Source organism: Parambassis ranga, chromosome 24 (assembly GCF_900634625.1).
Source record: "Parambassis ranga chromosome 24, fParRan2.1, whole genome shotgun sequence".
Taxonomy (NCBI): Eukaryota; Metazoa; Chordata; class Actinopteri; family Ambassidae; genus Parambassis; species Parambassis ranga.
Window position 1 is genome coordinate 14960574 of NC_041043.1, and position 11656 is coordinate 14972229.

At 45.2% G+C, this 11656-nt stretch overlaps 1 protein-coding gene across 5 annotated transcripts in view; it reads right to left on the bottom strand.

The window, feature by feature from the left end:
* Nucleotides 1-11425, bottom strand: part of fynb (FYN proto-oncogene, Src family tyrosine kinase b) — a 56299-nt gene extending 44874 nt beyond the window's left edge. The window contains exons 1-2 of one of the 5 annotated variants that reach the window (XM_028397347.1): nucleotides 11177-11424; nucleotides 10864-10945 (exon numbers count right to left, since the gene is read on the bottom strand). The gene's annotated coding sequence lies outside the window, so the exon portion shown is untranslated. Of the gene's footprint in view, nucleotides 1-10863; nucleotides 11046-11176 lie in introns of all 5 variants that reach the window. The other 4 variants (XM_028397346.1, XM_028397348.1, XM_028397345.1 and 1 more) reach the window with 4 other exon arrangements.
* Nucleotides 11426-11656: the final 231 nt, after the last annotated feature.

Consider the following 11656-nt stretch of genomic DNA (forward strand, 5'->3'; position numbering starts at 1 on the left):
GGCAAAAAACAGAACAAAAGAATGAAGCCATAAAGGACACTCTTTGTGCGTTATATACAAACTTGTAAGGCGTAGATACACTTTACAGTCGCTGCCAACTCTTTGACTGACAGATGAATTGCACAGTTGGGTCATTGTGTGGCAGAAGGGCCAGGGTTAACTGCATGGCGCGAGCCTCCTAACTGCCCTTTATTTACAAAAGAACATGTCGTCACCGCTGCCAGATACGCTAGAACCCATTAGCTGCTGATTTGACTTAAAAACTCAGCCCTGCTAATCTAATTTAATCTGTCTCTGTGGCTCCGCTGATTGCTGGAGCGCAGCGGTAATGACACTTCAAGTACATGTGGGCTTTTGCCAATGTGATGCAACAGTTTGTTGTGCAGACGCCCACAGGGAGAGCTGCTGCTGCTGCTGCTGCTGGTGGTGGTGGTGGTTTGTGGGGGGGGGGGGGGGGGGGATTTTACATGAACATTTACCAATCTGTTTGCAAAAACAGTGAAGTGCCTGAGATTAATAAATGAGTTGAGGTATAGGCTAGGGATGTCCCGATCAGGTTTTTTTGCCCTCGAGTCCGAGTCTGAGTCATTTGATTTTGAGTATCTGCCGATACCGAGTCCCGATCCGATACTTTCAGGACTCAGCCACCCTGCATAGAAGGCATTGACTTTGACAGCCCTGATAAATATATATTCGAGTCCTGATCGGGAGGTAATGTCCGATTCCGATCGAGTTTGAAATCACGTAATCGGGCCCGATTTCCGATCACGTGATCGGATCGGGACATCCCTAGTATAGGCCTCTTCGGCGGTCAGAACTGTGCCCCTAGTAACGCCCCTAGTCTGTTCCGAGGATATAACAGACCAAAGAATGCTGTAATACATCAAAATTGCTGTGTAATAACTAATGTGCAGGAAGCCAGTTATTATAATTATTACAGAGGGATGTGAGACCTTGGTCCTTATCCTCTCGAAGAGGTTAACCACTTATTTCTGTTGCTATGGGGATGTTTCAAAAGGACCCCTTCTAACCTAAACAAAAGGGATGATAAACTGCTTGTTAATCAACATTCCGAGTAAAATTATTGATTTCTTTAGTAAGTAACTGTGTAATTATCCGGTCATTAGAGCAAACTTGCCATAATGACCAATCTCTTTGTTACACGGTTATTGAGGTCACATGGCACAACGTAGTTATTTACAACACCCTTTGCAACAGTCGCTTCTGCATAGCAAGGGTCTATTTCTTCCAAATGCCAAACCTCAGAGTGATGTAGATAATGACCCAATGATGACACCAGCCACCTATACACAAACACAGAGTGTGTATGTGTGTCTCTCAGCAAACACCACAGGACAAATGAGAAGAAGAGGAAGAGAGAGCGGCAATGAGACAGAGATAATGAGGACAACCGGATGAAGGAAGATCTGGTTTAACACACTTCCTTTCCGCTGAAGTCTGAAGGTGTTGCGTTCTCACATTTGATGTATGAATGACACCTCACAGCAGCAAGCTCCTTTAGAATCAAACCAGCAGGTCGGAAAGTACCAAATCAGTCAGTCAAGGAAGTGAGTAAACCATCAGTAGTATTCAAAGGCCCGACCAGAAATAAAACTGCTCCTTTTTGTCTATTTTGAATGTTTGTATAAAAACTGTGAGTGTCCCAAAATACTCCTTCTGCGCTCAGTTTGAGAGTAAAAACATGTTATTTAAGAGGTCGTTACCAGCAGAAAATTGCCGTTTTGGCTGCCCCACGTGTCTGCACTTTTCTCCCGCACACTCTCCATGTTGGCAGTCATGGCGACGGACTCCCAGCAGTCTTTGCCATGACTGTGTGAAGCCCCAGAGAAAGAGACCCGGCTCTCTCTTTTGAGCAGCAGCCTCCCCCCTTTCCAATAAAACATAATGGCAGTCGGGGCTGCGGGGGTAAAGTCATTCACATGACAGGGTGAGGCACAACGGACTCAGTCATCCTGCTAAGACAGAAGAGTTGGGCTACTGAAGCGGCCGGACACACAGCAGGGACCCAGAGGAGGAGAAACCGGATTCGGGGTGCTGAGCTGCCACTGGGGGACAGTGGGCAGGAAGGCTGGCACCACATGTGTACTGTACTGTGGAGGAAGAGTTCAAGCAGAAAAATCAGGCTTTGTGCTGCTTTTTCCATTTCATTTTGTCCAGTCACAGAGTGATCTACATACTGTAGCTGTATGTGGCCATTTACTGCCAGATATAGCTCCTTTCTTATCTCCTCTACTTCGTGTTTAGTTTATGACCTAAACCCTTCAGCTGCAGTACCAAAATAGTATAGATAAGCAAGATTCATTCATATGATCTGATGTCAGTGTGTGTCATTTGGACACCATGTGCAACTTTAGCATACTCCTGATGTGCTGCGTAAAGGTAGGGTAGGAGATTTTGGAAACTCAGTGAGAGTCAGCCAGATTTGGAAAGTAAACACACGCCCCTTTCTCTCGGAGCTCACCCCGAAGCAGCTAGCTAGCTAGCAGCAGCTAGCTGATGACTGTTTGCGTTATTGATTGTCCATGATTAATCTAATAGACATTTTATGCACCGTTAAGGTTTTGTCCATGTCCATTAACAGTGCATAAAATGTCTATCTGATTTGACGGTTTTGTCCTTTTTATGGACAAAACGGTGCTGAAAATGTTGCTTTTTCCAGACTTGCAGTTGCAAACTTTCATTCATTGACTGATAGTTGCAGCTGTGTTTGTCGGCACAGAACAAGCTCAAAGAAATGATCTCAATTTGGTGGGAACCAGCAAAATCGAGTGCCCACATGCAGGTGTGTGTCCAATTATAGTCAGTTTGTTTGTATGAAAACAACATAGTGAAAATATCACCCTCACCTGAAAGATTCATATCACACTGATCTGTACCCACAACCGGACTTGTGAAGTCAGATAAACTGCCAAAAAGGTTGGAAAAATCAACCTCAATTGATCAATCAGTCTTTGCTTTGACATAGAATACTACCATCAGTTTAGCCGTTAGCAGTGTCAGTGCTATTGTGGGTGAGCCATTGGAGCCAGGCTCCATAAAGAGGGAAAGACCACAAAAGGTAAAAAGCCTTAATTAACACAACCTCCTACACACATTGAGAGAAGGTTTTCCATCGAGTAGAAAAGGAGTGCTACTGCAGGAGGACAGGAAAACAAGCAGGAAGCCTCAGTGAGCAGCTCTGCAGAAGCCGCTTTCACAGCGACTGGGGACGTACAGCTGGGCTGTGTTCTTTTGGGGGCCCTGGCCAAGCTGGAGGCATCCCCCCCCCCCCCCTGCTGGGAAATGAACCTTGATTCTTTGCGGCGGTGGGCGACTTCTTTCTCTGCCTTGTACAGTGGAACATAAAGCTCGCCGTCAGCCACCCACTTTTGGTTCATTTCAGGGCTAGTCTCTAAAGGGTAAGTAGGGCACTTTGCCATTTCAATAATAGCTGCATTTGCAAAGCTTACAGCTGCAGGGGAGAGCCTTTACATGGATTTAGAGCAGACTGTGTGGTAGTTCAGTAGTCATAATATATTCAGCAGGTTTCCTCCCCCCCCCCAAACGTTTTCGTGCAGTTCTCATTGTAAAGATGCGTTGGAACATCCAGGATGTTTTTACCCTGGTTCCCATGAAGCCCTGACAGATTTGATTGACAGGTCACAGCAACCAGTGAGCCCACAGCTCTGACTGAGAGGCTGACTGGCAGACACCGCCGAGGAGTGGATTAAAACGGACAATTATCCTCACAGTACATTAGGCCTCCTGTGCTGCATGTCTGCATCAACACTACGAGAGGGATTTGCCAGGTGATTAAAGCATTACAGAAGGAGCAAAAAAAAAAAAAAGATAAAGAGTGAACACTTCAAAAGCAGCTTTTGTGGCATCACAGGAAGGCAGAAATAACAACTGATCTTATTCCCTCTCTGAATAAAGAGGCAGGGAAACTCCTGAATGACTGGCAGGAGAACGTGTATTTCATACAGTCACTATGAAGTTTGACTAAGCAACAGAAAAACTGTGCAAAAAGTCGAGAGAGCTACATTTGAGCTTCAAGCTAACTTAGCATTTTCCACAGCACCTCACTCAAATAATCAGGAAAACCAAACTTGTGCTAATTATTTTGTATGTTTTAGAGCAGCGCTGGAATTAATTCAAACTTAGCATGTATAGATGTAAAAAAGTGGCTAAGCACAGGTTTGGTGATGCAATCAGACTTGCATGATGCCAAAAACTTAGACGAAATGCATTGACACTTTTGTCAACGAATAAAAAACGAGATGAAATTATCGATGGAGATGAGATCCAATCAGAGGAAACTTTGTTTGTGGAAGGGAGGGACGACTCAGGAAACGGCGGCAGAGAGCCAATCAGAAGTGATCTCTCTGCGTCGTAAGGACGTTACACACACATTTCACGTAACCCTGCGATGCTGGAAGAAGGCGTACTCATGAACGGTAACACAGACACACGGACACGTTTGATGTCAAGACAAACAAGAAGGTTTGCAAACCGTGTGGAGCGACTATCAGCGGTAAAAACACAACAAACCTGAAGCGACATTTGCAGACGAGTCATCTTAACTTCCGCTCAAAGATAAGAGAACGTGACAAAATCTATAAATTAAGACACCGCTGCTGATGGTTTTACAGCATGTGCACAGTTGTCACTGAAGTGTTTTGCTATAGTTAATTTTAAATGACATTTTAGTCACAAGACTAAAATAAAAACTAAATCAAAAATTGCTGCCAAAATTAACACTGGTGTGTGGTGGTACTATTGGACAACAACAACAACAACAACAAGAGACCCATGCAGCTGAAGCTCAGAGAAGAAACTCAAGACAACCAGACATCAGCCCGTCCTTATTGGATTTGCTGTTGCAAACTGCTCCTTTAACTGCGCTCGGTGTGCCAGGATGTTGCCTATGCCAGGTCGAGCAATCATCTCCTTTGTCAGCATCTTGTAGCTGCATCAGCAATGCAGAGAAATGACGCTGCACAGTCAAAAGGAGAGCAGAGTGTAACACACAGAGAGAGAGAGAGAGAAGAGAGCAGACAGATCAGGAGACTGTGCACTGCAGTGGAAATTGGCCGTAATAGAAACCCCTCGGCGGGTCTGACACTCTGTTACTATCTGACATGCGTTGAAGCAAGAGTTCCTCACATAAACACTCGCCGGGCGTGAATCCAAGTCCAAATTGAAACACACATTGAAATTCATAGAAACCATAATAAATAACAAGCTTCTTTGCGATGCAGATGTCCAGGCATGGCACGGCACAGGGGGCCTTTGTCAGCACAGAACTCAGCCTTTGTCACATGACATTAAACACAGCTGGGAAATTCACAGGAAGTTAATTATGTATGGAGACCGGTTACATGTGTACAAAAAGCACTTTAGTTTTTTAACCTTCAAAATGCAAACAATCAGTCAGCCTGCCGCCATGTTAAACATATCATTAATAAATAATGAGGCGTAGCACCTGCCTCCTCCGTGGCTTCAGCGGGTGGAACAACATCACATGACTTCCACTTGTGACTGGCCAAAAAGATTCACACAGAGATAAGAACGTTGTCTTTGTAATGCTACAGTCCAACTAATCAGTTGATCTCTGTGATGTATTACACATATGCTGATGCAAAAACAATGTTTTACACTACTTCGACAACACAAACATACACTTAAATAGTGTATGTCGTCCTTAAATAGTGACAGTACACTAACACATGGTGTCCATTTACTTTTGGTCACATGCACGTCTGATCCTGCAGCCGGAAAGGTGGGACAACAAACACACATTCTCCATGCACCATTGTAATCTAAAATCTGGGACAAGGTCTGAGGAGATATGATGCTTCGAGTCATTAATGGCTGCTATTCTTCTGCTACTTTGTGGTGGTAACAACAACAACAACAACAACAGAGAGATGTCTGGACCAGTACAACCATGCAGCCAAAGCTCAGAGAAGACACTGAGACAAGCCGACAGTAATGCAGCGCCAAATAGTAGCTACATAACATGCTAACAATAGAAATCTCTACACACTGTTCTCTCCTCACATTCTCTTATTGGTTAGCTTTAAACTCAAAATGTTACAAACCGCCCCTTTAACTGGCCTTCGGTCTATTGTCCATTTACTTTTGGTCACATAGAAACGTAGTTTCCCATTCATTTTTGTTTTGTTTTGTTTTTTTTTTTTTGGTCCAGGTCTGCACATCTAATCCTGCAGGCTTGGAAGGTGGGACGACACACATTCCCCAGCAGCTTGCACCATCGGTTGTGACCTGAAATCTGGGACGAGTTCTAAGGAGGTATTATGATGCATGGAGTCGGTTATTGCCGACTTTTTTCTGCTTTTTCTGCTCCTGCCAGCTGCCTGGAAACTCCCACCGGCCGATCAGTTGCCCCGATATGGCTGAAAACCTGTTACAGGAACCTAACCGTTCTTCTGCTTCGGCCGTCGTAAAGAACTTGAAGGTTGGGGCGGTGGTGGTTGGCAGAATTAAAAGATTTCTGCTCGATTTAATCAGCGGTGAGTTTTTAAATATAGGCCGAGGCTCTCCAGTGCACTGTTGAACTCAGAAATAAAGGCTAAATGGACTTCAGAGCGAAATGGAATTGGAGAGATTAAGAAAAAGAGTGAAGGAGATTAAAAATGGAAAATGTCGAGCGGGATATGAGAGGAAGCTGTGCTCGCTGGTGCTCTCAGGATTTGCCTGTGCTCCAGATGTAAATGAGCGACCGTGATTCTTGGCGACTGCTGACTGAGTTTGCACAATTTGAGCACACCGTAAGCAAACACACAAAGACGAGCTGCTGCAGGTGGAGGTGCAGGTCTGATAGGGGAATGTGCGTAGCGATAGAATCTATGTTACGCCTGCTCCTTGAAGCAAAACAAACAACTCCTGCTAATTGAACTCTTTTGAAGAAACACCCCTAAAGATGGACATCTCCACGGGGCCGCATTTTGACAAGCTTTCATGCAAGTGTATCACTTTCACACATCATTTCCTCCCTGTAACAATGACCCACTGGCATAACTCTCAAACATTCAGCCGATAGATCATGTAAAAAAGCAGTCTAACCTCTGCATTTTAACCAGCAGAAAGAAAAACAACAGAGAAACTGGCAATCATATGATCTGTAGCTCAGCGTACGTCCCCGCTGGCTCCATCATAGCCTCAACATTTACTCATCTGTAACAATCTCCTCATTTCAGCCTGCAAGTACGTCACGACTCAAAGCAGGCAGTAAAAAAAAAAAAAGGGGACAGAGAAGAGAAACATTTCATCTCTCTCTGCTGGAAGCGTGACACAAAGCACAGCATTGTTGTGTCGTCTTTGTGACCTCTGAGGTTCTGGCGTGACGCTGATTGCAGAGAAGCGACTGAATATACCCCCCAGTCCCCTGAACGCATGAGCCGGGGCCATGCGACCCACCGCGAGCTGCATGTGACCACAGAGAAGGAGGTTTTCTACATCTACTTCTTCAGGATACCAGGCAGAGGCGTGTTAGATGAGCTGCACAGATGTTGTTAGATTAGCATATGTGACCAAACGTAAATGGCAACTGTGCGACTTTGAGTTGCAAAACAATTCCACAAAACTACTTTTCAGTATATACACAACGACAGATGTTTGCTGCCTGTGAGTGTACGCTACTTATTCCTTCCTGTAAAACACTTTATTTGCATCAGCAGGTGTTGCTGGCTTACATTGTGTCTTACACAGAAAACGTGGCATGCAGCAGCAGTGAGATCTCCCTGAGTGCGTCTACACTCTGAGGGTGTCTCTGAAGTTAAAATCCTCCCAGAAAGTCTGTGTATAATTCTTCAGAGATTAGAGGTTACATAAAGTTGCAAAAGGATGAGGATTAGAGCCATGGGTGCTGCTGGCTCTGATGCACTTGGAGGCCCAGATGTGTTCCGGCCTCAGAGAGTACAGGGGCAGACGGCGACCCAAAGGGGGCAACAGAAATAATGGAACCGCTGCGAAGTACACACCGCGCACACACACCTGCAACTCTTTCCTCAGCTGAGTATGCTGAGCACAATGAGATCACACAGTGCATCATTAAGTGTACAGTACACTCACAGCGTGAGCGTGAATCAGGGCTACACAGATGGGATGAACGAGGGTTCATGTCGACGGTGCCAGAGTAGATTCAGAGAGCAGGTGGTATCCTGGTTGAGTCAAAGTGGGTCAATACCAGGGAAGGTTTAAATAAGTCCAGGAGCAGCACTTTAAAACTACACCGAAATGAGTGGCTCCAAACAAATCGGTCACACGAAAGGGGCGACAAACACACGTTTTCGGTCCTTCAAAGACATAGAAACACTTCGAAGTCAGCCCAAGGAGAGAAAATGTCCACATATTAGTGCTGAAATACTTTGTTTTACAACTGTTTATGTAAAAAGTGGCGGGCTTTATGCGATGCCTTGTTCACAAATAAAAACACCTTGGAATTGGACCACATGTTGGACACCCATGTGGGTAAAGTGCCTTGCCCAAGTACACACAACAGTGACTAGGGAGGAGTTGGGATCGAACCACCAACCTTCCCGTTATTGGACAACCCTGAACGGCGATTGGTTCAGACCATTGACAGTAAAAACTATGGACAGAGCTTCCGTGACGCCACCCGTTTGTTTCTGAAGAGCCGTTTTGAGGCTCGGTGGGAGGCTCCGGGACGTGATGACCGCCGCCATGTTGGTAGCATCACATCCGCCAAAACTCCAAATATGGACAAAGAGGGGGAGCACGAGCGGGGTTTAGGGGGGCGGGCGATCGTGGAAGCAGGAAACTCACGCTGTGATACGTCAACTGTCTGTCACTCAAGCGGCAACGCCCATAATTATGCGTAATTTTATGTCCGAATACAATTGAAACGAGTCAGTTGTAAAAAAATTCACCCCTGGTACATTTAACACTAGAAGAGAACCTATCATCTGAGACCAGAGTGGTTTTTTGTACCAGGCTGTAAACATGTTCTTTTCTGCTGTGAAGTCGGCCATTTTAACATGGGAGTCTATTCTGGAGCCAGCCCCCAGTGGTTGCGGCGTGAATTACAAGTTTTGACACTTCCGCATGGGCTTCAAGTTTGAGCCCCGAAGGTTGCCGCTTGGTTCAGACGCAAACACACAGCTTGAAGCCTAGCTAGCTAGATATATAGAAATATCTTCAGCTTTCATTTAAACATGGCTGAGAGCATAAAAGACAGAAGGTACCTGGGTCTCTTTAACAAAATGAAAACAGACACAAGAGTTCCCCATGGTAATTATTGGAACTTTTTTTTTTAAATCCCTCTCCTACTGCTGGATTAAGCTTCCTCAATTCTGTGCGATAACCCGCCTGATCAGGTCTACTGCCAGCACAAAGTACCCAACTGTCAGTCAGCGCCGAGGTGCATGGCGATTAAGGAACACAGAGCTTTGGCAGCCGTTCAGCGTGTAGAAAGGAAGAGGAGCTGTCTGTCTGAATGGGGCCTACACACTTAAAGATACAAAATGAGCAGCTCATCCTGACAAGAGAGGTTTTTTTTTTTTCCTGTACGAGCCACAAATCAGACATCTGCAATTCAGAACTGCCAAGGTGTACCACATATTTTTGTTTATCTGCAAGTTTTTAATATAACCACACGTCAAAAAAAAAACCTAGATCTGTGTGTTTGTGCAGCTTCTACAGAAGAGAATACATCACATGCGGTCTGGTTTCCAAGACTACAACCTGAGCAGAGATTATCCCTGCAAGCCTGGGGACAGATCCATCCACAGATAAATGTACTGCGCCTCTATACGCAGCACCTGAACTCAGCACGCCACAATATCACATGGCTGTAAAACAACCAGCTTCTTCTTCTTCTTCCTCCTCCTCTTCCTGCTGCTGCTGCTGCTGCAGAAATCTTACACTCAGCGAGCTGCATGCCAGCTGCTGGCACCGCTCGAAACCCCAACAAGAAGCTGGATTTATAGAAAACAGGCAAGATGGCAAAAGAAAAGGGGGAATCACAAGTCTGTGTCAGCTCGGCCTTCAGTTTCTTGAGTGTCAGAAGAAGCAGGTTTCATTAGAGGAGCAGGAAAGTGTCAGGTGCCGATTAATTTACAGTCATTTTGCTGCAGTTCAGACCCCGCCAGGTTTTTATGGGATGGAAATAGATGGAAGGGTGCCCATCATTGTTTTAAAAAGTAATAAGACTATTTAACCCCAATTATCAAAAGGTGACCAAAAGTAAACAGACACCGTGGCAGTGAACTGCTGATCCGTGTTCAGTTGTAAAAGTGGGAGCTCCAAACTTCCATTCATGGACTTGTTGTTGCAGCTTTAGAGCACACAGTGAGGACTCAGGTGATAACTTTGTGTGTATGTCAGCACAAAAATAAAAGCTTCAAGACCACCCGATGCCGGATCCCTGACTTTATGAGTGCTTCACGGGCTGGACAGTTAAACCAGAACAAAAACAACAAATGACGGCACATATGGTGTCTGTAGTGCATGTCCTCGGTCTAGACTTGCTGCACACACCAAGTTGTTTACACTATTTATATAATGCTAACACACACACACACACAGACACACACCTCTGCACACACAAACACAAGCCTGTGAGGTTGTGTCCTTCATCTGACTTCACTAGAAGCATCAATAGGGGATGCTGCTGCTGCTGCTGCTGCTGCTGCTGCTGAGGGTGATGATGATGATGATGGTGATGATGGTGAGGGTGATGATGATGATGATGATGATGGGAGAGGGGGGCATGGTAAACAACGTCGTGGAGAACCCACGAAATGCGTCAAGATGCTTTGAAGGCTCCCGTGTGATGCTAAACACCTCAGCTGTAGCTAATGACCGTGGATAACCTACTTGTTTAGATGAGCTCCGGGGGTTCTGTGTCTTCTGTGTCTTCTGTGTCTTCATTCCAGCTGCACGGACTGAGTGTTTGTCTCTTTACGTTCCCATGTAACAAATACGAGCCGTTAAAAACAGCCCCGCACACGCAGCTTCTCTCGTACAGAAAAGTGCAGCTAGCTAACAGGCTAATGACCCTAAAGGGACGTCAGAAATAGTAAAAAAAAAACAAAACAAAAACAATACAATAAATCAAAGTAATTCATTCGGCTTCCAAAGGAAAACTGCGAACTGAATGATGACTGGAATTGAAAGAAGTATCACTCACCAGGTCAGACGTGCTTAATAATCCGCAGCAGTGAATTCCATTGTCGTGTTAATGAAATAATTTGACGGGAATGAAGCTGCTGCTGCTGCTGTGGCCCTGATGGCTCCGTCGTAGCCTCTCCGTGTGATGGCGTTAGCTCTGCAGGGCCACAATGAAACGGCTGCTGCCTTCACGATCTGTCGGAAAAAACAACAACCCCGCGGTGACACACGGGGAGTACCACTAATGAGTTGCAGGCGACAGATGAATGTAAGAATCCAACCAACGCGAGGGTCGTTGTTTTTATACGTGATGATGTCAAACACGCAAACGTCACTCCTACGATTCTCTTCTGGGCTACAACTAGCAAAATGTATTTTTAGCATTTGGGGGAAAAATAATTAGTTTAGTTAATTATAAAATTAAAAACTTTGTTGAACTTTGCCGCTTTGCTTCGTTGAATGCTTCATCAGAAAAAATCCCGAGCTTTTCAAAAGGACG